A 27,223-nucleotide genomic window follows, 5' to 3' on the forward strand; every position below is an offset into this window, starting at 1 on the left:
CTTTTATCGGCCTCGTCATTTATAACTGCAATAAAGTTATTAGCATGATGCCTGGCACACACCAGATACTTAAGTGTCAGTGCCTGTTCATTCAAGATAGAAAAAAAATTGCTTTATTTTATCAGAGAGAAAAAGGAAAGTGTCTGCTTTGCTACCCTTGACTGATGTCCAGAGAGCAAATCACACAGTTCTTTAGAAGAGGGACGATGTGCTAATGAACTGCACAGATCTGGAGAACTGGACACCCATCAATGACAACTGGTAACTCTGACAGGTGAAATTGAACACTTAGAACATTTCACTTGATTCCTTTCAAACACACAGAGAGAGACAGGCCTACATCTCCTCTTTTTCCTTAATTGGTCACATTTTGAAGCATGCTGCTTACTTGTGACCCCGGAGTTAATAAACAGCCAGTCGAAGCCCTCACTGTATCGAAAGCAGTTTACAGGAAGGAGATTTGCTGGGTGCCAAGAATCATCCACTGGGGTTTTAGAGCAAATTACCCATCCATCAATTTCTCTTTGCCTAGGAGGTATTGTTTCAGGCCAAGAGATCCTTGCTAGAAGTGAGATCAATAAATAGAAATTCAAATTTACTCCAAAGGCACCTAAGACACAACATGTCCCCACCTGGCTCCATTTTCTTGCCCTTCCCAGGAAGCGAATCTCCTTCCTTCCTTGGAAGGAGGAGCTGGCACCAAGCTGTAGGCCCTGCATCCTCCTTGCCACCTCCCTTACACTCCACCTTTAATCAATCACCAAATCTGATGATTTCCCTTCTGAGGTGTCTCTCCACTCCCATTCCCACTGCCCTAGGCCCGAGTCTGGTGCTAATGAGACACCTGCCATTGTCTCCTAACGGCTCCCCCTGCCGCCATTCTTGTTCCCTTTCAAGCTATTCTCCGTGAGGCTGCAAAGGAGATCCTTCTAAAATGCAAATTCAGTTCCATCACGCTTCGATTAAAACTTTCTGAAGGCTCCCTGTTAACTTCAGGATAAAGTCTCAGCTTCATATGATGGCAAGCAAGGTGCTTCAAGATCCCAAGGCTGCCTACCTCCCCGCCTCCTTGCTCCCTTTCCTGTGCTATGATGAATGCTTCAGCAGGACCAAAGGCCCTAAAAAGACTCCTGGTTCTTCCCAGCTATGCATCAATCCCTGGATGTCCTCCTTTCCTTGTTGGCCCGGAAACTTCAACCCTTGCCTTCCTGCAAAGCTCAATGCTGCCATTATTACCCACGTGAAGCCTTCTGCAACAGCTATCTCTCATAGAAACAGAGCTTATCACCCCGTCTTGTAACAATGTGAATATATTTCAATTGATGAATACATCTCACTGTATTAAAACTCCTTATATTCAAGCCTGTTTTCTATCCCAACCCGGGAACAAGGTGATGTCAGGATCCTTGAATCTTTCTAACCAAGTGCCAAGCCCAGCAGGCTTCACGTGGATAATTTCATTTCACCTTCCCAATATTCATATTAGGTGGGTACTATTACTATTTCCATTTTACGCGGAAAGAAATGGAGGGTTGGAGAGATTAAGCAGCTTGTCCAAGATCACGCAGGCAGTAAGTATCAGAGGCAGACTTGAACTCAGGGCTGAGTGAGTGAAAGAGCTCAAGAAATACTGGCTTCTTTTCTGGATGTTGACCAGGCACTCATTCTTTTAAATCATCCTCCCCAACCTGAAAACACATTTAAAGCAAGGACCTAGGGCAGCCCCAGGGGGCTCAGCGGTTTAGCCACGCCTTCAGCCCAGGGTGTGATCCTGGAGACCCCGGATGGAGTCCCACATCGGGCTCCCTGCATGGAGCCTGCTTCTCCCTCTGCCTGTGTCTCTGCCTCTCTCTCTCTCTCTCTCATAAATAAATAAAAAAATATATATATATAAAAAGCAAGGACCTAAAAGGTCCTAAGGGGAATGTTCAGGCATATATTTAGTGTATCAAGGGAGTTTGTATATGACCTTTTTCAAAACAAAATACACGTGAACATGTAGGCATGAGAAGAACTTGAATTTAGGGTACTCAGGTGCTGAACAACTCCAGTCATTTTTGTTGCATAATTTTCCTCATACAAAAAGCTTCAGATGCCTGCAGCTGGAATGGTGGGCACCAGGGGGCTGTGAGTGGGGGCAGTGACAGTGTCTGCTACAAACAGTAGTGGTAAATTATAAGATCCGTTCACTGACCATTGATGATGCTGCTAAGCACATGGCACAACTTAGCTCTCTGGTAGTTTGCCCAGGGTTGCCTTCTGCCAACAAGCAGCAGAGCTGTACTTAACCCCACATCCACCTGAGGCCAGAGCTCAGGCCCTGGTCACTATTATACCACTACTACACACTGCTGCACATTATGGTTTGTTGAGATTTAAGCAGTTTCAGTGACTGGAAGGGAGCCCCAAGGTGGAGCTTCTGGGATCTCAGTGCTCTGCCCAGTGCCACGTGATAAATGTGTGCACCTGGGGCTGTAAAGACCACCGCAACCAGAAATCAAGGGTCTAACTGCCTAGGTGAGCCTAGGACCTCATCTTTTGCACTAAAATCTCCACTTTGCATCTACCAAGGACGAATAAGACCTTCTCAGCATCCCCAGGAAGGCAGAAGCAACAGAGAGGTCAAGGAAAGAGAAAACCCTTGCATTCTTGACCAAAACCAAACAAACGAAAAACTGCTAGCGCTTCTCCCAGCCTGGCACTGAAAGAGTTAACTTGAAACTGCCTCTATGATGAATGGCTATAATACTGTCTATGTAATGGGTTTCCTATTTAAATTTTGTGAGGATTTAATCAGTTGGGCGCAGCTGTGCAAGATGCACCATAAACTATGTTGAAAAATATGTAGACATATACATTTATCTGCTACAAATTAAGCTCACTTAGAGGTGGTCTTAATGGCCCATGTAGCCATCATTACAAGCATAAATTCTAAACTGTCTGTTTCCAGTGAATTTGCTTTGAAAAAAAAATTAATGCTCATCCTTAGCAGAGCATAGTAATAAATGAAAGGACCCTTAATTTGCAAAGCGCTAATAGCCCAGCCATTTTTCATTAGGAACCCCACACTGGATCATGTATGGCAGGGTGGCTTCATGGGGGATTCCACTGCCCAGGCTGGGGAGGGATGGGGCTGCCTTTCTGGAGCCCTACCCTCCGTGGTTTACCTGTCTGCTCAGAGGAAGGCTGGAATCCTGATTCCAAGGAGAAGCTGTTGCCTGCATGCCCGTCAGTTTGGGTGCCTCCTTTCATCCAGGGATACACACTGGGCTTTGCTCAGCACACAGACAGCCCAACAATAAGCACACATCTCAGTGCTAATGAGAATCCACAGCAAAAGGAAGCTCTGCCACTTTTTCTCAGGTCCCGGGACTGGAAATGAGACAAGGAGTCAGGGTTTGAGTCCTCTCACCCTATTCTGGCACAGCCTCATCCTGGCAACTCCCTTCTCCTTGCAGAAACCAAGATCTTCCAGGCTTGTAAGACCTTCTGTTTTCTCTCATATCTCACTTGATCCTGAACTTACCTATAACAACTCCAGGAGGTAGGTACCATTACTTCCCCCCCTTTAAATATGGAGACAGGCCCTGGACAAGGGGGAGACAAGAGAAGCACTTAGATGTGAAGTTGAGGGTATCATTCACTCTCAGGTGACCTCTCCCAGACTCTGAGCATGGAGGACAAGCACCTCTATTTGGCTGCTTCTAATTTCATCATCTGTTTCAATGGCAATGATGCTAACTCAGGATTTAACTGTTCTCGTGAACAATTTTGGAGTTCACGTGCAGAGAATCTTTACATTTGCATGGCCCTGACATTGAACGCCTCCTGAAATTTCGCTCATTAAGTGCCTCTCTTGTGTTAACCTAGTCCCAGTCCTGGAAGGGGACCCCAAGGCACAAAGAAGTTGAGTGACTTGCCCAAGGACATATAGGTTCCACGTGAGAGAGATAGAGTCTAATTCATAGCCACCTAACTCCAAATTCCATGATGGGCAGTTAATGGGAGCCAAGCTATATAATAGAAGCTTTCACATATTTGCCTTGTCTTATTTTCTTCTTAGTACCTTGTACTTTCAAAAACAATCTTTTCAATTCATTTTTTTTATTTGTTTGTGGCCTGTGTATCCCACTAGAATATTCACTACTCTCTCTCCAGTGGTTAGAAAAGTACTTGACACGTAATAGGTGTTCAATTGATATTTGCTGAACAAATTATCTCACTCAACAAACATTTAAATAAGAAGTTGTATGAAACTAGCCTGAATATCCTAAGGCCTGATCCCAGGCACTCAAAAAATGGGATAGAACCATCTAGAAGGTTGAGTTTACTTCCTCTCCTCTAAGTATCAGGTATTCCCACAACTCAACCATTCTGGAAGAAGAAATTGGTGTTGGAAAATCCAACCAGATAGAAATTGAAATCTGGGTTGGTTCAATTGGGTTCTTTTCCAGAAATCAGAAATGCAGAAATGCATTCACCATCATGTCTGATGGCAAGTATTGGGGTCGCTCTAGAAAGGAATAGGAGGGTGCCTTGGGTATCTCAGTTGGTTGAGCTTCTCTTAATTTTGACTCAGGTCATGATCTCAGGGTTGTGGGATTGAGCCCTACATTGGGATCCATCCATGCTCAGGGCAGAGTCTGCTTGTCTTTCTCCCTCTCCCTCTACCCCTCCCTGCTCTTTCTCTAAAATAAATAATAAATAAATAAATAAATAAATAAATAATATTTTTAATTGGTAGGATTAAAATGCTGAAATCAGAATCTTAAACAAACAAACAAACAAACAAACAAACAAAAACCTATTGAAACTTGACCAGGGATGAAGATGCCACTGCTCTTCCAGGAGTGTCCTGAGTGGCATGCTAGATAGCTCCTTTTCAGACCTAGGAGATATCTCCCAGAGCTCTTACCCTCTGTCCCCAGCTACTGGACCAGCCTCCCTATTTGAAACAAGTCATCAAATGGAGAGATAAGTTATTTCTCCTCCAAGCCCCTTCTAGGAAGACTTCAGCATGCCCTGCACCACTTCCATAGCAAGCAGCAGGGGAGGAGAATAAATCTTTACAGATCTGGCCTGCAGTTCTGCACAATTTAACAATTGACAAGACTGTGGAAACAGGCAAGTGTTGTTACTGAGTTAGCATCATTGCCATTGAAACAGATGATGAAATTAGAAGCAGCCAAATAGAGGTGCTTGTCCTCCATGCTCAGAGTCTGGGAGAGGTCATCATGGGAAGCTGCACTTACCCTACCACTGGGCAGGTTCCTGTAGGTGGTATCCACACAGGACAGCTTCAGTGGGCACTCAGCAGACCATGGGAGTGGGGAGCCAAGTACAATTTTGGAGTTCACGTGCAGAGAAGACCAGTCTGAACCCATGACAGATTGCACTGATATTTCAAGTTAAATATATGAACAGACACTTCACAGATACTAAAATATTTTACAGGAAGCAGGGGTGTAACTTCTCTGAATCCATGCCTGATGTCAGACAAAGCTAGGAGACTCTTTTCTACACTAATAGCTTCTAAGCCAGCACCCCTCTGCCTGTGGAACCCCAATCTCCACCTCCTCACCTGACTCACTTGGTATCATTTCCTCTAGGTGCTGTCTCTCATGCTTTATCCTGCCCCAGACTGATTAGAAGTCATTCGTGGCATCCTCAGAATTCCTGCAAAGCACAACTCTGTCTCCATTTTAGCCCTTCCTGCACTATTTCTGCCTCCCATGCAGCCCCAGAAGGGCAGAGGCATAACGATCCATCCACAGAAGCTGCTCATCTCCTAGTCCAGATATAATCACCCAGTAGAGTTTGTAATAAATGAATCAATAATGATCTACACTGGAGCATCCCAAACTTTAAGATGCATAAAACTGATTTAAATGATGATTCTGATTCACCAGGTCTGAGAATAGGCGTTTCCAACAAGTTCCTGGGTGAGGTCCATGCTGAACCTGGGACCACCCTTTGAACCTGGAGGGTCTATATATATCACAATGTCAGGCATGCACATGGGCTATGATAAGTGCAGACAGACGGAGCCCCACTCCAGCCCTATCTAATGTAATGAGGTGGTCAGGATGCCGGAAATCTCACCCTCTTTAATTTTTTCAGAGCAGATGGGCAGTCCGCCCACATTAGCCCTTAAAGAGCATTTAACTAGATGTTCTAAGTTCATGGTAAGGTATACCCCAAATGAGAGGCTGCTGATTCGCAAGTTGGGCTTTAGGGGATGAGGAGGTTCTGCTGAACACAGAAGCCAGCACAACCCTGCTGTGACATGCCCAGGCTCTGGGCTAGCCTGTATGGTTTGTGTCCTGACTGCCACTTATAGCCTGTGGGGCCCTGGGCAGGTTAGTCAACCTTCCTGTGCCTCAGATGCCCCATCTTTAACATGGAGATTATTATAATACTTCCCTCAGTGTGGTTGGTAAGTGCTGGCCAGAAAACATATTCTGGTTGAGTCCTAAGCACTGGATCAATGTCAGTTGTTCTTACTGGTTACTTAATGCACAAATGGAGACCTGTCTCTGCTTTACCCCAGAAGAATAACATCAGGGCAATGCTCAAAGCCCAAACTGGTTCACTCTGAGGCCAAGAAAATCATCACTATTGAAAAGAAAGCCACAGGCCCAAAGTGGAATCACTTGTCCACAGGACAGCAAACTGAGATTTAACTTGCAGTTTCAGCCTCTGAGTGGAATTTTAAGCCAATCAATGTGGAATTTTCTGATCAGCACGGAGGGGCTAATTTGTCATATGGATGCTCTCCATCCCACAAAGGAAGATGAGGTTATCTGCATGGTACTACCCCCTGCCCTTTTCTCTAAGGGAAGGTGAGGTGCCTGAAGTAATCCTTTCTTTTCTTTTGTAATAACTTTCTTGCCCCACCCTCTTTCCTATCAAAACCTTCCATTTTGTATGACTCCTGAGATCTCCTTTCAACTTGCTAGATGGGATGCTGACCCAGCCAGTTAGATCTTCAAATTTATTTGATTGAATTTTATTTGTTTAACGCCACCCAGATGTTATGACTTAAGTAGCATAGAGTCATCTGCCTATAATAATTCTTAAACAAGAGACTTGTTCACATGTTGGCACATGGAGATGTAAATTGGAACTGTAAATCTCCCCCACAAAGGCCAGGTACCAGTGGAGCTCTGTGGTGCCTGACTCAGTGTGCAGGTCACCTTACCTAGCTTGGATCTGGCCTCACTTTCTGTGGAGCCTCCAGAACCTTGGTGTCTCCGGGGACCAGCACTTTCCAGGCATCCCCATCTCTTCCCACAGGATCTGTTTCCTGACTTAGCAAAATGGCAGGATTATGAAGCTGAGTGTTACCAGATGGAATGAGGTTCTCTCCAACCTGACTCCAGATAGACAGTAGCAGGTACGATATTGTCATATTGTCATTTATAGCAGATGACGATATTGTCATCTGAATGACCAAATATATTTCTCAAGTATGTTTGTTTTTTTTGTCCAAGTTTCTGGCTTAGTGTTCCCAAAACTCTAAGAATTTTGTGAGTGATAAGAGGAATGGGAACATCTTTTGTTATAACATTTTGTCTCTTGCCTTCATTTTTTAAAAAGATTTTTAAAATTTTATTAGAGAGAGAGAGAGGAAGCACAAGAGTGGGGAGTGTCAGAGGGAGAAGCAGACTTTCTACCAAGTGGGGATCCCACGTGGGGCTCGATCCTGGGACTCTAGGATCATGAACTGAGCTGAAGGCAGAGCTTAACCTAAGGAGCCACCCAGATGCCCCCTTGTCTTAATTCTTGAAATCACTTCAGAGCCATAAAGGTAATATGAGAGTCTTGTTATTCATAATGAGCCCCTTTGTACCACAAATGGGGTTATGTAAATGAGGTCAGTTTTGGAGAGCACCAAAGGATGGGAGCTGGTTGCTAGAGAAACCAACCACAGAGGATTGGAGTTTTCAGTCCTACCCCAGATTTCTAGGAAGGAGAGAGGGGCTGGAAGTTGAATATCAATCACCAATAGCCAATGATCAAGCTTATGTGATAAAGCCTCCATAAAAACCCTAAAGGATAGGGTTTAGAGAGCTTCCAGGTTGGGGAATCAGAACACTTTTATGTACAACCATGCTAGGCCCCAAACTCCACAAAGACAGAATCTCCTTTATTTGAGACCTCACCCTATGCATCTCCTTATCTGTTAATTCTTTTCCTTTAATATTTGTCATAAACTGGTAATACAGTGAGTAAACTAGTTTCCTGAGTTTTGTGAGCTCTTCTAGCAAATTAATTGAACCCAAAGAGGGTGTTGTGGGAATGTCTGATTTATAACCTTTTGGGCAGAAGCATAGGTGACAACCTGGACTGGCATCTGAAGCAGAGGGCAGTCTTGTGGGACTGAGCCTGTAGATGTGGAATCTGATGCCATCTCTGGGTAGATAGTGTATCGAAATTGAGTTGGATTGTAGAATACTATGCTGGTGTCAGAAAATTGCTGCTGGTTTTGGGGGAGCCCCACTCCTGCCATGTCTGAATTGATGATCAGAACCTTTAGCAATGCACAACAAATCAGAAATGATTTTATTTTTAGCGTCCTTTAGCGTCCTTCCCAAAAAGGAACAGTTACATTGCTTCTGTTGAGTCAAATCCTGTTAATAAAGTGTATCTTAACTGAGCTTAAGAAATTTACTTTCTCTAACACTCTAAGGGGGAGAGACCACTGGTGCTCTCCAACTCATGCACACCACTCTTGTCTCATTCTCAATCCAAGGTCTTCTCTCAAGCTGTTCCCTCTGAGTCATGCATGGTTAAGCCTTGATCATTCTCACCCCTATGGTTTTATCTTGAAGATACCCTTCTCAGGCTTGACTAGATGCCAAGATACACACGTCACCCCATGGATCTCTCTCAAGACATTGTGCTTGTTTCCTGCACAGCACTTGCCACTACTTCTAGCTGTGTATTTCAGTTTGTTTACTTACCTTTTGTCTATCTCCCTTGCTAGACTGTAAGTGCCATGAGGGCAGGGCCATGACTATTTTACTCACTGCTCCATCCCAGGCACACAGTCCTCAGGCGTGATGGGTAATCTCCGTGCTCACATTTTGCTAAGGGATTTTCCCTGCTTTATCTCCTCTTTTTTTCCCAACCCTCCTATGACATAAGTACCATTATTAGAGCCATTTTTATAAATGGGGAAACCATAAAACAGAGACATGGAGTACCTTATTCAAGGTCACATTAGGAAGTAGTGGAGCCATGAGCCTTTCCAGGTTAGGGTGACATTGGAGTTGTCCCTCTAGGACAGGAAACTGTGTAGCCGGTCATGTCATGGATGCTCAAAAAAAAAGAAAAAAAAAAAGGAAATCTGCTAGATAAATGAGTGATTAAAAACATTCATTGCAGTACAATCCAATCTGAACCCATTCAACTCAGTTAATTCAATTTAACCAATACTCAATGGGTACTTTGTAGTGTGCTAGGTGCTATAGGGACCTCACCTTCAAGGAAGTTAACAGTGGCTGAGGCAAGATAAGCCAGGAAACTTTGTCTGGTTCTCTCCTCCATGCCTGATAAGCTCATTGGATGCCCTTGGTACACTTGAGTCTCATGAGTTAGTCTGAAATGCACACAGATTCCACGGTCTTGGCTTCCTCCCCACCATCTTTTTTTTATAGATACGGATGCCAGGGCTCAGAGAAACTAAATAACTTATCTAATGGCATATAGCTAAGGAAGAGTAGAAAGAGGATTTGAATCCTTCCAGACTAGCTCTGGAACCCCATTATACCATACAACCTCACAAATTAAAATAACAATAACAATAATAAAGATTTAAAAGGACAGACTACATTCATTCAGCCTGAGCTTTCTCACATGCAGTTGAAGACAGCTGCAGACAGTCAATGACTTGTTTGCAGGGGTGCAGCCAGGGAAGGCCTGAGCTGGCACCCTTAGGATAGCATAGTACCCAAGAAACCTCCCTATTTGTGCATCTATGTGGGCAAGATGCTGCTTCTGGTGAAGCAAATGGTCAGGAATAGGAAAGAAATAAATGATAGAATGCTTCAAAATGGATGAGACCTATGCAGACAAGAGAAATGAGTTCAAGTTCCAGCATCTTTTCTTCTGGAAATTCTCTTCAACGGACTTAGTTCAGCCCTGAAGCCATATATGTAGGATGTACCACATGCGAAGCAGTCATTTGCAAGTTTCAGCCATGCTCCTTATTGCCTTATCCCCTCCTTTCTTCCCTTCTGGAGGCTGTCACATCCATAGAGCACCTATAATGTTATTTACTTAATGCTTTAAATAAACTCACCTTTAAAAATGAAAATAAAATTACTTTTTTTTAATTTATGAAAAATACAGGTATTTAAAAACAGTCATTAAAAAGCTCTAAGTGGAAAATGAATAATATTAGATGGGTGGTAACATTTAAAACAAACACAATGAAAACAAAACCTCGATGTCCATCAAAAGATGAATGGATAAAGAAGATGCGGTATAAGTATATGATGGAATATTGCTCAGCCATTAGAAATGACAAATACTATTTGCTTCGACGTGGAGGGACTTGGAGGGTACTATGCTGGGTGAAATAAGTCAATCGGAAAAGGACAAACATTATATGGTCTCATTCATCTGGGGGATATAAAAATTAAGGGAATAACGGGAAAGGAGAGAAAATGAGTGAAAATACCAGTGAGGGTGACAAAACATGAGAGACACCTAACTCTGGGAAACGAACAAGGGGCAGTGGAAGGGGAAGTGGGCAGGGGGGTTGGGGTGACTGGGTGATGGGCACTGAGGGGGCACTTGGCGGGATGAGCACTGGGTGTTATGCTGTATGTTGGCAAATTGAACTCCAATAAAAAAGTTTTAAAAAAAGAAAAAAGAAAGAAAAAAAACCAGTGTTATTAAATTCAAACCAGATATTGTTGCCTCTTCTCCACAGGAGGTCTGCTCTGCATTTGTTACAAAGGGAGAGAAATCCTGTTAACAGAGGAAAGAAAGACTTAGTTTGCTAGCACCAAACTAAGCCTGCTATGATCCAGAGCAAAAGTAAAATAAAGTTGAAAGGAAATAATTTTCTGTCTGGATGAATCAATATGATTTAATGCCATTTGATACCATGGGGCCACCCCAAATCACTTTGGGCGCCATCCGTACCGCACATACCACATTGTGGGAAACGCTGGAGTTGGCTGGAAGAAAGAGCATGGCATCACATCCTTTCTCTGCCACCTGCTAGCTTTGCGAGTTTAGGTTAAGTCACTTCTTTACCCTGCACCCCGGTTTTCCTACCTGTAAAATGCAATCCTAAGACCAGAATGTAGTTACTAGGTGATCTCTCCGGTCTAAGCCTCCCACTCTATAACTCGATTCGGGGCGAGTGATATTACTTCCAGCAAACTGCCGCACTCAGAAATGGAGAATGTGCCCTAGAAGAGCAGTTCAAAACCAGCATCATTTCCACACAGGGCTCATTCCTGGGCTGAAATCAAGTTTCACGACTTTCCAGAAAGGCTTCTTCCATTGGCAAAGGCCATTCAGTCTTGTGAAGAAGGGCTGGCGGCTTGGGCAGGAGGAGGACTCAGCAAATAAAAGCCTGTTCGATTCAAGAAAACCTGCCTTAGTGGGCAATTGGAGTGGTTCACTTTGTTTAGAATATTTTTTAGCCGGCAGGATTATCTGCAATGATAAAATTCATGCCTCCCGGCCTTCAAATAAAGATGAGCCCAGGAGGATATTGATGGCATCGTTGTTGTTGGAAAGAGAAAGAAAGAGTGGCCTGGTGATCCCATTGTGTGCGGAATAAAAGGGCCGGGGAAACAGATCTATTTTCGTATTACAGAACTGCACACTATTGCGCCCCTAGATCAGCTCATTCTTGGACCACGACAGCTCCTCTCCGGGAAGCCAGGATGTGCTTCCAGCAAACAAGCACAGGCCTGGACCCCCTCGGGGCAAGGGCCTGATTTAGGGGCACAAAGAAATTCAGGAACCATGTGCTCCTATGACTGCCAGGCATGCATTGTCACACACCTGGGCCCACGGTGGTGACTGCCCTCCTGCCTGCGGCTTCTCCGCTGTAACAGCAAACACTGCCACCCCCCCTCGTTCTTCTCTGCCCATTATTTGTCTCTGGTCACCCCTGGGGATACAGTGAACTAAAAGACATCACTCAGCCCTGCTTAGGGATGGAATGGCTTGAGAGCCATAACCAACAGCTTTATCCCTTGGGATTAAGCATTACTTATGGTTTCCAAATTCTGCTTGAAGACCACAGGGTTCAGCCCAGAAGCAGCAGAGCTGGGATTTGAGCCCCAGCTGACTGTCCACAGTCTGGGCTGGTAACCACCGTGGAAGTCTCTGGCCACAGCAGGCAGCCACTGTGGGGGCCAAGGGCCGGGCTCCGGAAGGCTGGCCACCTTGGGCTTGAGTCAGAGTTTGCATCATATACCCCCTCACCAAGCCTCAGTGTCATCTTCTGTAAAAGTGGGGTGGTGAGATTAGGTACCTCATGGAGTGTAAAGCATAAGTGGGGTAAGCTTTTTCTACCCTCAGTGCCCTGCCTGGCACACAGGAAATGCCCACTAAACGCTAAGTGGTCATTACTAAATTAATGGTGCCAACAATACGTGCTTTCCCCTCCTCTCTGCTCACTCTAGTCCCAGCCTATTCCTGCAGCCTCCAGGACTGAGTTTCTGCAAGAGCCCCTCACCCTGGTCTTGAAAGTCCTGGGAGGTCAGCTCCTTCTGCTGACCACAATTCTCATTTCACCCTGGGGCCCGTGGGGGCTCACATCCTCCTGCCAAACTGGCTACCTGGTGGGGTTGGGCCAGGCCAGGGAAGGAGCAGCCTAAGCCCATAACTCACCCAGTCACCTGGCAGCTGCTCCTGGCACAGAAGCCATTAGCTGTACCACATCTGCTCCCTGCGCCACCAGCAAATCAAAAGGCCTTCTTCTCCCCTCTCTCCAGCAGGCTTGGGCCTGCTGTCATCACATTACCTCTCAAATGTCAGGCCCATGCAGCTCACCCAATCTGATCTCAATCACCCCTCCCCTCTTGTGTGCTATGCCCCCCTTCTGTCTCAGGAGTCACCCCTCCCCCTAGACCTGGCCACCTCCGAACCAAGGAGTTAAACCAGATGTAAAAGTCAATCAAAATAATTGACTGACTCATCACTTGGATGGGTAAGTGGCAGGTGAGGCAGGACTCTTACCCCTTACTGAGGGCATGAATACTTCCCTCATTCATTTCCCAGCTTTTAGAACAATGGTTGTCATCCCTGGGGAGATTTCAAAAATTCCAGGAGGTAGGCCCCACCCCAGACCAGGAAATCAAAAGCCCTGAAATCTGGGCCTGGTTTGGCAAATCTTTCCAGCTTATTGTAATGTCAGCCATAGCTAAGGAGCACAGGGGAAATGCTTGGTTTGGTGGGAAGAAAACAAACTTTTCTGTGAGCCCTCATCAGTCACCACTCAAGGCTGCAGAGCCTTCCAGCCATCAGCCTGTCTTCGATGGCACATGGATCATGCATCCAAGCTCCAGAGTCAGACCACATGGGCTCAAGTCCTGTTTTGATGACTGAGCACAGAGACATGTCCCCTGAGCTGTGAGGATGCTCAAGCTTCTTTTGTCAACTGTACAGTGGACAGATTGGCATTAGCATCACAATGGTACTGAAGGAATGGCTTGAGGCAACACGTGTAAGAAGCACCCAGAGCAGCTCTAGCCACACAGTGGGTCCTCAATGAATGTGACTATCTTTCCATCTCAAGGCACTCCCCTGCACTGTGCCCACACCTTTTCTCCAGTGCTTCTTTGGAATCAGACAAGATGATGACATCTACATGAGCTGGCCATGCTTCCGGCTCTGCATCTTGTCTAAGTAGGCACATGACGTATCTATTGGTGAGCTTGACTCGATACGTCAAGGATGCAGATGCCAAGAGGATTTCTGTCAGAGCTGCTGTGGAAAACGAGAAGCAGAAGAGCTTTCCATCTCTCAGTACTTGTTAGAGCAAAACCACAATACCACTTTATTATGTTTGAGGACTCAAGATTTTGAGATGTTTAAAGATACATTAATATATAATGTTCTATTAATGTATTGATACTAATATTAATATATTAATGTTCTAGATGTTTAGAAAGTACATTCGGCAACTTGGATACAAATCCTCACTTTTAAAGCTCCAGATAATAGCCCCCCATCGTAAACACAATGATGAACTGTACCTGTGTTTTGCCCCTAGTGCAAGTGGACCCCTTTAGGGCAAGGTTCTGGTTCTTTGAGAGCCCCCACAACCCCACCTGGCTAGAAGTAGACTTGAAGCAGGTATTCGAGGGGGCATTCTTTTTCCTGCTTCGGGTTTCCTTTCAGCCCTTTCCTGAATCATCAGGAGAGGAAGCAGGCAAGTTTGCTTTAGAGTTGGGTTTGAGAACAACCAAGTCACAGGGACTTACGGAGTTTCAGTTTTCTCACCCATGAAATGGGTAACATTTGAATAAAGACATTTTCCTCTCTGGGCCATTGGGACATTAAGTGAGATAACATATGCTTGAAAACACCCTATTCATTACAAAAAAAGTGGAGGAAGCACAGTTCGAACGAGCTTGTTCTTTTCCTAAATCCTTCATCCTGGGACATGCAAGCCAGCTCCTCTTGCCTCGACGGGGAAGCCCTGGATCTTTGGGAGCCTATTAGCTGAGCCAAGTGGAGAGTTAAACATCCAAACTGACAAGAGGGTGCAGAGCTATTTCAGAACACCCCACTGACCCAGCAGATGGTCCTGGGCCAGATGGCTTGGGAGCAGGGGGGCAAAGAGGAGGCAGCCAGGTGTTTGTTGTGGCAGCAGAGATGTGAGAGGAAGAGTTCACTTGTCCACCTCCCTGCCCTCCCTCGGATTTCTCCTCCAGAGGGTGTGCTGCCCAGCCCTGACAGATGTGCAGTCTGGGAAGGTTTCCAGGTACAGCTTCAGGAAAGTGGGCAATTAACCCCATGCCAGGAACTTCTCTGGCAAGATGCAAAGTAGGTGAGTGTGTCTTGGTGCTTTATGGCTCACCTCGATCATGTTTCCTCACCTTCAACCAAAGACTTTCTGCAAGGTAAGGGTCTACACTCTAACTTGACAGTTCCTATCTCTCTCTCTCTTTCTCCCCCAAGCCCCTCAAAACTTGCCCATCCTAGGTCCCAGCCCCTCAAAACTTACCCATCCTAGGTCCATTTTCCCAGGGCTTTACTCCCACCTGCTGAAATGATTAATCCAATGCAACAATCCATGCCAAGGATTAAGACTCTAATGTGTCTCCTCTGTCCTCTGCCTAGGACTTCCCATGTGACTCTTAGTCTTGGTAGAATTTCAGCATCACCACAGGTCAGAGAGGAAGCAGGTGCAGTGGGTTTTCATACGCTTTGGGAGAGTACCTTGTGAGAGGACACTACATAGAAGTCAAGGAACTCTGCCATTTGCTAGTTATATGACTCTGCTCTGAGCATCCAGGATTAAATGGAAATAAGAGGAAGAGGTAACAGAGCTGTGTACTGATCTGGATGGCACCAGCATAGAAATGAGGCAACGTATTTCCTGCATTGTCAAAACATCCATTTTCCCTTCTCATGGTGAGCCACATTTGGAGGCCAGAGGCCAACCAAGCACTCCACTCACTGAAGGCACTGAATAGTAGAAAGTCTTATGGTGTAGGGGCCTGTATTAGTGTTCAGGGGCTGCCATGACAAAGGATCACAGACTGGGTGGCTTAACAACAGAAATGTAGTGTCTCACAGTTCTGGAGGCTGGAAATTTGAGATCAAGGTATCAGCAGGGCTGGTTATTTCTGAGCTCCATGAGAGAAGGGTCTGCTCCTGGTCTCTCTCTTTGGCCCATAGATGGCCTTCTTCTCCCTGTGTCTTTTTGCATCATCTCAGCTCTGTAAACATTCATCTCTGTGTCCACATTCCTCCCTTGTATAAGAATGCCAGCCATATTGAATTAGAGGCTCACCCTATTCATTACAATCTCATCTTAATTATATATGTAAAGATCATATTTCCACATAAGGTTACATTCTGAGGTACTAAGGATTAGGACTTTGTGTCCTATATGCTTTTGAGTGTGTGTGGAGAGGGGAGGACATGATTTAACCCCTAACAGGGCTACACATGGCTCTGTTGTCATAGAGGCTTGAATTCCAGTGATGGGGGAACTTCCTTAGATGAGTCCTTCAATGATTCTAAGCCTTGGTTTCCTCATCTGTAAGATAGGGACTGTGGTGGTCTACCTGGGAAAAATATTTTCAGAAGAGCTAAGACATTGTGTACAAAGCATTAACTTAAGGCTTAGAACAGATGAGTCTTCAAGGGACACCAGTTGTTATGATTATTCCATATGTGATGCCATATGGGGAACTCCCCATGCTACCCCAAAAAAGAAGGGTACCTTAGGCCATGTTGCTGGGGGATGAGAGACCAGACCAAATCCTTGGCTGTGTATTTAACTAAGTCTCCTATAGCTCCAAGGCTCAAGGAAATGCTATATTGAAAAGAATAGAGATTTCCATTGCAATGAAATTCTTTTGGTAAAGAAGAAAAAGACCTATGAGAACAAAGACTATGAGGCAGAATTAATCATTCAGATAATAACAATGAATGCTATTTTATATTTTTAACAGAAGCAAGATTTTTTTTTCAAGCAGATTCTTCCTTGAACCTCAGTTTCTTTTGTCTTGGAGAGCTCAGGCAGCTCAGGAGTAAAGTTCTAGCAACTTGGAACAATTCTCTGGGAATCCTCCCATCTCTCCCATTTCACTCTCATTTTCAAATATTGTGAGTGACCAAATGGGAACAGATTCCTGCTGAAATGTGTCTCTAGTCCCCTAAACCTAAAGGTCTCCTGTCTGCAACAGAAAAGCACCACAATGGCCATGTTCCTATCCAATTAGGAGCCTGAGCTGATAAAATATTTCCTGCCAAGAATAGCAATTCAAGAGAAAGAGAGAGATTTTCTTCTTCAAAAGTATGGAAAAAAGGCTTTTAATCAGAGAAGCAGATCTTTCTTTTTATTACTGAGGATAATATATGAAATTCTCCTCAAAACTGCATATAATGAAGGCAAAAGGAATCATGGGAAGATTCCCTTCTGTTTCTGTAAAATTCTGATGGGAAAGGGAGCATTGTGAAGTGTTTGGGTTTAGTTAGTCTGAATTAGTATCTATCTTTTCTCAAGAGAAGGATATTCTCTTTTTAGTCAAAGAAATAGCCCCAGCTGCTTGTGGTAGGCTGAATAATGGCCCCTCCAATATGCCCATATCCTGATCCCTGGAAATTGTGAAGATGCTGTGATAATTAATCATATGTGTCAGCTGAGAGAGGCTATGGTATCCAGTTGTTTGACTGAACACCCACCTAGATGTTGTAGTGAAGGTAATTTGTTGTTGGTGGTAATTTTTGGATATGATTAACATTTACATCAAGCAGATTACTCTTCATAATGTGGGTGGACCTCATCCAATCAGTTCCAGGCTTAAAGAAGAAAACTGAGATCCCTCAAAAAGGAAACAACTCTCCTCAAGATTGCAAATCAACTCTTCCCTGGGTCTGTAGCCTGACAGCTTGCCCTGCAGATTTTGGACCTGCCATCCCCCACCATCATATAAACTAATTCCTTAAAATAAATTACCTATCTATCCATTTACCTACCTGTCCACCTACATATTCTATTGATTCTGTTTTTCTGGAGAATTCCGATTAACACATATGGCAAAGGAGACTTTGCAGATGTGATCAAGTTAGGAATCTTGAGATGGAGTGATTATGTTGGATTATCTGAGTGGGCTTGACATAATCACAATGATCATTATAAAAGGGATGTAAGAGAAGTCAGAATCAGAAAAAGTGATGTTCTGACAGGAGCAGACATTGGAGTCATGTGCTTTGAATATAGAAAAAGGGGTCACAAACCGAGGAATACAGGCAGCCTTTAGAAGCTATAAATGACGAGGACACAGATTCTCCCCATAGGGCTTCCAGAGGAACCAGCCCTGCTGGTCTTTTGATCTTGTAACTAACTGTAGGAGAATAAATTTGTGTTGTTTTAAGCCACTCAGTTTGTGGTAATTTGTTACAGCAGCAATAGGGCACTAATACAGTGACCCAGAGCTACCAAAGGGAACTTATTGACTATATGAAATTAGAAGTGCTTTTAAAGCTCTGTATTTTTAAATATGCATAATTATTGCCATCAAGGATTCATATCCTTACTATGTAAGTAGCTCTTATAAATAATTTAAAAAGAAGACATCTCACAACAAAGAATATTGATGAGAAACTCACAGAAGAAACAGTGATACCAAATAAACATCATAAATATTTTGGCCTTGCTGGTGACCTTAGATATGTAAGACAAAACAACCAAATACTACTTTTTGGCTACTTAATTAACAAATGCCTTAGGTGATGATACAGGGGAGAAGGCTGTGGTGAAACAGTACTTTTAAGTATACCAGTGCAAGTGTAAATACCATCATTTGGAAATTATCTTCACAACATATATCATGGGCTTTGGAAGTTTGTATCTTTTCACCTACATGTTCACTTGAGGAATCTAGCCTAAGAAAACAATTGGGGATGTGAACAGAGATGAACATAGAAGTATTACACCACTCTACATGATATAATGAAAACAATTGATAAATGTCCATCAATTTAACAGTGGTTAAAGGAAATCAGTAAATATTACGCAACCATTAAATAGAATGTTTTAAAGGTCTCTGTATTGGAGTGATGCTAGCAATAATAAGAGAGTAAGAGATTCCAAAAGACCACCACTCTATAAAAGCAATGGGAAGAAACCTGGCAAAAATGGTCAGAATCTACTTATGACAACTTAACTAAAAACAAAAACCAAACAGCAACCAGGGGAAGACTTAATCAAGAAAAGTGGCTGAATCTCCATAAAACAGTGAGCTTTGTCACATTTCAACTGACCCTGGTCCATTGCCTGCTCCCCAGCTCTGTGGTAGCCTTGAAAATAACAGCTCATATTCCCAATACTAGTTTCAGAGAAGCAGAACAAACCTCAAGAGTTGTAATTATTAGTTTTGAGCGGTCTGATATTTCCCTGGAAGACCAGCTTAAAAGTCTTGCCATTACTTTACCAAACTCCCTACTCACCCAGTTCTGAAGCAGCTACTTGGGAGCATTTGTCAAAAACACTTACAGGCAAATGTTTTAGCTGCTGCTGCCTGAGGCAATGAATAACGGTTGGGGCAAACAATAGATTAATCATAAAGCTTGGAAGGAAAGGCAGGGGAATGTGGTGCTTTGGGAAATAAGGGGTTTGAAAAGCTCCAACCTATTCCTGGGAATTTAGACAGCCATGTGCATTCATAGGGATGTGTACATGCTCAGGAAAGAACTAAGAAATCCCTAAACTCTCACCTCTGCCTGACCTTGAGATTCTGCACAAAGAAGCGAAGGCTAAATCATGGTTGTAAACTTCCTGGCTGATTGTTGAAGGTATGTCCTAATACACACACAGTCCATCTTCAAAGATTGGGAAACTTCTTTATGCCAGGCATTTAATAAAATTTCTGTCTAATCATTATCTGACCATCAAGCTAATGGAACAGAGACTTCAGTGGCCACACATGACAAAGAATACAGACTTTACAAAATTAGTTCAGAAAAGTTATTAAAGAAACAGCCATCACAACAAGCAGCAACAAATCCATAGGAGGTGGGATCATCTGGTTTCCAGAGTTTCCATGTTATAATATTCAAAATGTCCAGTTATCAGCCCAAAATTACAAGGCTTATAAAGAAACAAGGAAGTATGGTCCTTATTTTTTTTAAAAAGTAATCAATGGAGATAACTCCATGAAGTCCAGACATTGAACTCATTTTAATCAAAAGATAGACATTGGCAGAATGGGTAAAAAAAAAAAAATCCAACTGTCTATAAGACAATAAAGACCTCAAAAACATGAAGGAAAAAAGGACAGAATCAAAGGTAGAAACAGTTCACCTGTAATAGTTAGACATCGATAGGTCACTTTTGACAGTGGGTGGAAGTAGACAGATGATTAGCAAGAAAATAGCAGACTTGAGCAATACTATACAACAGCCAGACCCAACAGACGCCTATAGAGAACACAGACCCAACAGACACCTATAGAACACTATTCCCAATAATAACAAAATACACATTCTTCTCATATGCATGTGGGACATTCTCCAGGATAGACAATATGTTAGAGAACAAAATGAGTCTCAGTAAACTTTGAAAGATTGAAATTATACAAAATATCTTCTATATTCCAAGTATAATGGAATTAAGCTGAAAATCAAAACAGAAGGTAATCTGGAAAATTCACAAATATGTAGAAATTAAACATCATGTTCCTAGATGACCAACGGATCAAAGCCACAAGAAGTCACAAAGGAAATTAGAAAATACTTGGATATAAAAAAAATGAAAATACAATGTACCAAAATCTATGGGATGCAGCAAAAGCAGTGCCAGAGGGAAGTTTATAGAAATCCAAAACTAATATCTTAAACTTCAACTTTAAGAAAGGGAAAAAATAAGAATAAATTAAACCCAAAGAAAGTAGAAGGAGGGAAATAATAAAGATTAGAGCAGAGATAAGTGAAATAGAGTATAGAAAAATAATAGAGAAAATGAACAAACCTGAAAAGTTGATTCTTTGAAAAGATCAAAACAATGGACAAAACTTTAGCTAGACTGACCAAGGAAAAAAAGAGAAAATTCAAATTACTAGAATTAGGAAGGAAAACAAGTACATTACTATTGCCCTTACAGGAATAAGACAGGTTTATAAGAGAATACTATGAATAATCACATGCCAAGAAATTAGAAAACAACGGAAAAAAGAAACAAATATCTAAAAACAGAAAAATTATCAAAACTGAATCAACAAAAAATAGAATATCTGTATGGGTTTATGATAAGTTTAGAGATTGAGTAAGTGGTAATAGTAGAAGTAGTAATAATAATAATAATAACAATAACTAACAATAATAAAACATCCAACCAAAAAAAGCCCAGGACCAAATGTTTAAAGAAAAATCAACACGAGTCTTTCTCAACTTCTTTCAAAAAATAGACATGGAGAAACACTGCCTAACTCATTCTGAGACTAGCATTACCCTAATACAAAGCCAAAAAAAGACATCACAATAAAACCACAGACCAATATCACTTATGGATAGATGCCAAAATCCTCAACAAAAATTATCAAGCTGAATCTAGTAGAATATAAAAAACATTATTCACCATGACTGTATTTATCCCAAAAGGCAAAGGTGGTTTAACATAAGAAAATCAGGGCAGCCCGGGTGGGTCAGCAGTTTAGCGCCTGCCTTCAGCCCAGGGCCTGATCCTGGAGACCTAGAATCAAGTCCCCACGTCAGGCTCCCTGCATGGAGCCTGCTTCTCCCTCTGCCAGTGTCTCTGCCTCTCTCTCTCCCTGTGTCTCTCATGAATAAATAAATAAAATATTTAAAAATATTTAATATTTAAATCAAACAATGTAGTACATTCCTTTAATAGAACCAGAGAGGAAAAATCCACGTGAGCATTTCAATTGATTCAAAAAAGGCATTTGACAAAATCCAACACCCTACAATAAAAACACTCAACAAACTAGGAATAGAAGGGAACTTCCTAGATTTCATAAGGGGCATCTATGAAAAACCCACAGCTAATATACTTAATGGACGTATTGCAAATGTTCCCTCCCCCCACCCACCCACCCCACTATGATCAGGAACAAAAGGATGTCTGCTTTCATCATATTTATTCAAATTTTACTTAAAGTTCTAGCCAGAACAATTAGATAAGAACAAGAAACAAGAGGCATCCAAACTGGAAAGGAAGAAGTATAACTATTTCTATCTGCAGATAATATGATCTCATGCAAAGATAATCCTAAAGAATGCACAAATCGTAACTGTATTAAAGTAAAATCTTCCCTGACACAGGAAATATCTTATTTAATAAAATTACAGATATTAGTTCCCAATTATGTAAAAAATCAAATGTGTGTGTGTATAAGCAAGAGAAAAATAGAAGAAATTATACTAAATGTTAGTGATGATTATCTTTGGGTGTTAATTAATAATTTTCTTCCTTATTGCTGACCTACATATCTGTATTTTTAAATTATCTAAGTGAACATTATTAATTTTTGTTTTTTAGTAACATAGGCAATGTGAATATCCTCACTGTAAAAAGAGAAATAAAGAGTACAAACAAAAACTCCCCTCCATTTTCCATCTGGTGGACCAGTTTAACCCTAGTATCATCATTTGGTTCATGTCTTTTCAAATCATTAGATCATTTTCTTTTGCTTTACAGAGGTACATTGCACACTCATTATTCCGCAGTTGTTCCATCCTCTTACCCATGCATCTCAGGAAGCTTTTGGTGCCCTCATGGAGCTCTAGCTCCTCATTTTTAACGCCTGTGTGAGACTCCACAGTATCAATGTAATGCATATGTTCAACCTTTCTCTTGTTAGATAAAATGTTCATCATTCCTGAGTTTGTATTCTACAAACAAAATTTCTTGGTTATGCCTCTTTGAGTCCCTGGAAAAGGATCTCCCCAAGAGAGCTATCAAGCAGTGGCATCGCTAGGTCATGGGTTCCATGCTCTTAAAGATTGTAATGGACTCTACCACACTGCCTTCCAGAAAGGATGTCCCAACGGCTCTCCCACCTGCAATGTATGAAATAGCCTGTTCTGCCATTGTATTATCAATATTATTTTTTGCCACATATTCTTTTTAATTAGAAAAGAATTAGGCATTTCCCATGTCTTTTCCTTTAGCCTGAGTATCAGAACCACAACGAGCACCCCTGGACAGAGGGACTCAAATTTTAACACCAGTGCTGACTGCTTTATCAGGAGAAAAATCATCTAATTCTTTTTCCTTATCTGCAAGTGAGAATAATGAGTGATCCTTGGAAAAACAGTAATGAGTCTGATATCTGTATAGTTATTTGCTGTTTGCAAGGTACTTATGATCTACAAATTACCCTGTGAGCATCTAGGCACTTGAGCAAAGTAGTGCTAGGTTCGAATCCTGATATTTTCCCCTTACTGACTAACTGGGTAATTGTGGGCTCCTTGCTCAGCCTCTCTGAACTTCTGTGTCCTCATTTATGGTGGAGTGGGGTTTACACCAGTGCCTAACTCATGGCTGGTGTGTAGATGAAATGAGATGATAAGCTTGGAGCATCAGATGCCTCCATTACAATCAAAAGGATTATATTAGCAGTACATGAATACACAGCTTATTGTATTATGGAGGGCTAGCTCCTTTGTTTTTCTTCGTGCTGCAGTGGAACTTCCAGGCAGATCATACCCAATCTGCCCTCATAGAAAGAGGAATATGCCCCCTCATATGTTTTTGTAAAAGCTTGGTTGCTAATGTTTCTGGTTCTGAGTTTGATGGGCCACCAAGTTTTAGTGTTGAAAGAATCAAGTGAAAGAACTGTCTTTGAAGATAGCAGGAGAAGGAAGGCAGGGACTCTCATCTCAACCTCAGTAGAGAGTCATGCATCCTATGCTCGGAAGAGCAGCAACAGAGAACCACCTTGGAGGGGCCATGAGGACTGGAATGGTGGACTTCTCTAGAGGAATCCTCCAGTGTTTGAGAGTTAAAGGGCCTGTGATATCTCTTTGGGAGACCCCAGTACATTTGCACATTTATGAGTGGGGTGAGGGGAGATACACGTCTATAGTTCTAGCTGAACAGTTGAAGGGAAGATATACTTATGTCTTTTGTTACTACTCTGTTTCTTAGTCTATCTCATTTATCACAACTCTTTTTCAGTTATGAATGATCTACCAATTCAGTTGTGAATTTAAGACTACCATTAGCAGGTTATCATAAATTTTCAAAATTCTATCAATTATTAGTGAAGATGTTCTGGTAGAGTGGAATCCAGTGTATTCTAAAGCCTGGTACACAGGCCATCAACAGCAGAGGCAATGGTTACCAGAGTCCCTCAAGCATTTCTCAGTAGTTACTTATTTTATTTAGTAGTTATTTTAACATGTACATGTATACATATTATTTATACTGGTTTTCTGTTTATGATAGTGATGTGATACTTCCTTTGTACATAAATTTATTTAAGTAGAATGAATCAATTAAGAGTAAAAAAATAAATGAATGATAGGATAAGTAGCTCTAGGATATGAATGCAATGATTAAGGTTTTTGGGAAATCTTACTGCAAGCAAAAGCAATCCACCACGCATGTTCATAAATGAGTGTCATACCCTGCTCATAATCCTCTTTTGGACCATGTAGAAATAGAATAACAAATCAAGGCAATTCTCACTGAAAATATCCTCAACTTTACAGCCATCTCTTTATAGACTTCCCACCCCCCTCCCTTTGCCATTGTTGCAGCAAAGTCCTCTCTTACATTCCATACCATCCAACCACCTGTCTCCTCCAAGTGAATTTCCTGTGGAGAGTAAATATGTTGCCCTAGAGAATGTGCTTGTCTATCCCAGATCCAAAAAGCAGCCCCTTAGAGCACCCCTTGCTTCCTGATCTGTGCCTTAGTGGAGAGCTGGCTAACAGCTTTCAACTTCTTCCCACTGGTTCCATTTTACAAAATTTTATCAGAGGATCTCACCAGGAAAACGAAAATAATTTACCTAGCATGTCCAAATTGGCATCACTTACAGATATGAAGAAATGTAACTTCTGAATTTTTTTAAATTTTTACATGTTATGGTTTTAATTAGAAATGTTAATTAAGGGCGGCCCCAGTGGCTCAGCAGTTTAGCGCCACCTTCAGTCCAGGGCCTGATCCTGGAGACCCAGGATAGAGTCCCATGTAGGGCTCCCTGTATGGAGCCTGCTTCTCCCTCTGCCTGTGTCTCTGCCTCTCTCTCTCTCTCTCTCTCTGTCTCTCATGAATAAATAAATAAAATCTTAAAAAAAGAAATGTTAATTAAACACATATGCTAACCTAAGCTGTCAATAGGAAAAAATAATATTTAAGGATAGATTATGAAGTGCATTATGTGATTTGGCACAGATGTAATTATCCTGGTGAAAAGTTCATGTTTTAGTTGCAAACACTTTAGGCTTGGAGTTTGTAAATTTGCGTTCTAGTCTCACCTTTGCTTTGTCTAACTATAGGCAAATAAAGCACTTCTTCTATCTATGCCTCAGTTTCCTCATTTGTAAAATAGAGAAGCCATGACCTCCTTAAATGTGATGGTTGAGAGGGTCAAATGAGAGCTTCTGGTGCCTTGCAAAGTTAAGAATGTTCTCTGGATGTCTCACCACGTTGTTCCAGCCCTCCTTTTTCCTAGAACCCGGCTCCCGGGGTCGAGGGAACAGATGAAGGGTTTGCGTCCTCCAGCTCCAAATGGAAAGGCAAATAACTCACAGCAGGGCTGAGAATTCCAAATATTAAGAGCCTTCTTGTGTTTGTTGCTCCTCTCTGGTGCTTGGCAATAATGTAAGGCAAATATCAGGAACCCAGTAGGGAATTAATGTTAAAAAAAAAACAACTCTGGTATGCTCTGGTGTAATTAAGCAATATAATTAACGTCTTCTGGCTGAAATCAACTGACAGGGGACACAGGCCACCATTTCAGAGACAGCAAAGGTGCCAAAGTTCATGTGTTTCTTCCAAGGTTTATTCATATTTTATGTTTTATGTCATTCTGCTTGTGTCAGGAAAACAGAAAAATGTGTGTATGTGTCTATCTTGCCCTCCCAGTCTATAATTTCCTTGAGGGAAGATGCCGTGTTGTGTTCATCTTTGCTTCCCTCTGGGTACCTATCACAGTCCTGACATGTGATTAGTCTTCCTCAACCTCAGGGAGGTCGAGTGTTTCCCAGCCCCTACTGTGGGAAGTCCTTACTGTGGACAGAATATCAAGCTTCTTCTTTGATAGAAACGAGTCTTATGTTTTTTTTTCTAATTCTGAATGAAATAGGTGTTCAATTTGTTAACAACATGGCGCACTGGTAAAGTTGGCTTCTTAAAGTGGTACTTGGGACCCACTGGGCATTCACTCATTCATTCATTTGTTAATTCAACAAATATTTATTAAGAATCTTTTATACGTCAGGCAATCTACTGGTTGTAGGTGATAAACGAGGATAAATAAGGCTGCTAGTGTCCTGGCTCTCATGAAGCTTATATTCTAGAGATAAGACAGAAGGAAAAGGGGAAAACACATGTCATGTGTTGACAGCTGGAAGTACCTATGATAAAGGACACCAAAGAGGGGCAGAGGATGCCTGGAGAAGGCCTATCTGAAAAAGGGACCTGAATTAGTTGAGGAAGGGAACTACAGAAAGATCAAGGGAAGAGCATTTCCAGTTAAGGTGAATAGCAAGCCCCAAATCTCAGGATGAGGACCAACCTGATATGAATGAAGAATAGAGAAAGATCAAGTTTGCTAGAACACAGAAGAGGGGAAGTGTGGTGGAAGATGAAGTCAGAGAGACAGATGGCATCACATGATAGGGCTGTATGGACCATGGAACAGAATCCGGAATCAGAATTGCATCACCAGGAAAGAGGAGCCCTTGGAGGGGTTTGAGTATGGGAGTGCTGCAATTTAATTGGCCTCTTTAGAAGATCTCTCTGACCACTGTGTGGGAAAATGACTGTGTGGGAAATGAAAGCAGGCAGTGGACCTGAGAGGCTGGTGGAGGATGGAAATGAGGGACCAGATGGTGGAGGTGAAAATGGAGATTCAATAATAGGAAGCATATTCCGGTCCATTGTGAGAGACCTCCCAACCCCAAGTATTTATAGCCCTAAGATTCTATTATTTCATGATCCCTGAGTTCAAGTCTCTCTCCAAGGTTGGGTCCAGTTGTCGGTCCGACCACGTTTCTTATAGTAAAATCATGCAGGGTTGAAAACTCATGACACTTCCTCATCTTGAACCTCAAAACCAGAATCTCTTTTTGTATTAGACACATCAGTGTCATGACCACAATCTTAGGATGCTAACTCAGGTAGGCAAGAAATATATATTTACTGACCTATTCACTGAATATGGAAAGCTGCATGATGGCCCCTAAAAGATATTCACATCCTTGTCCCCAGAAACTGTGATCACATGGCAAAGGAGACTTAAATTTGTGTGTGGAATTAAGGTTGCTTATCAGCTGACCATAAGATTATTCTGGATTATGCAAGTGGGTCCAA

General features: G+C 42.3%; 1 long non-coding RNA gene across 1 annotated transcript; it reads right to left on the minus strand.

Annotated features, from left to right (window-relative positions):
- Positions 1–3,190: 3,190 nt before the first annotated feature.
- On the minus strand, positions 3,191–25,403 carry LOC121496635. The gene is made up of 3 exons (XR_005989287.1): positions 25,333–25,403; positions 9,210–9,322; positions 3,191–3,372 (listed from the first exon to the last, which is right to left on the minus strand). It is a non-coding gene; the product is annotated as an uncharacterized LOC121496635 (long non-coding RNA).
- Positions 25,404–27,223: the final 1,820 nt, after the last annotated feature.

The sequence above is a fragment of the Vulpes lagopus genome, chromosome 8 (assembly GCF_018345385.1).
Source record: "Vulpes lagopus strain Blue_001 chromosome 8, ASM1834538v1, whole genome shotgun sequence".
Taxonomy (NCBI): Eukaryota; Metazoa; Chordata; class Mammalia; order Carnivora; family Canidae; genus Vulpes; species Vulpes lagopus.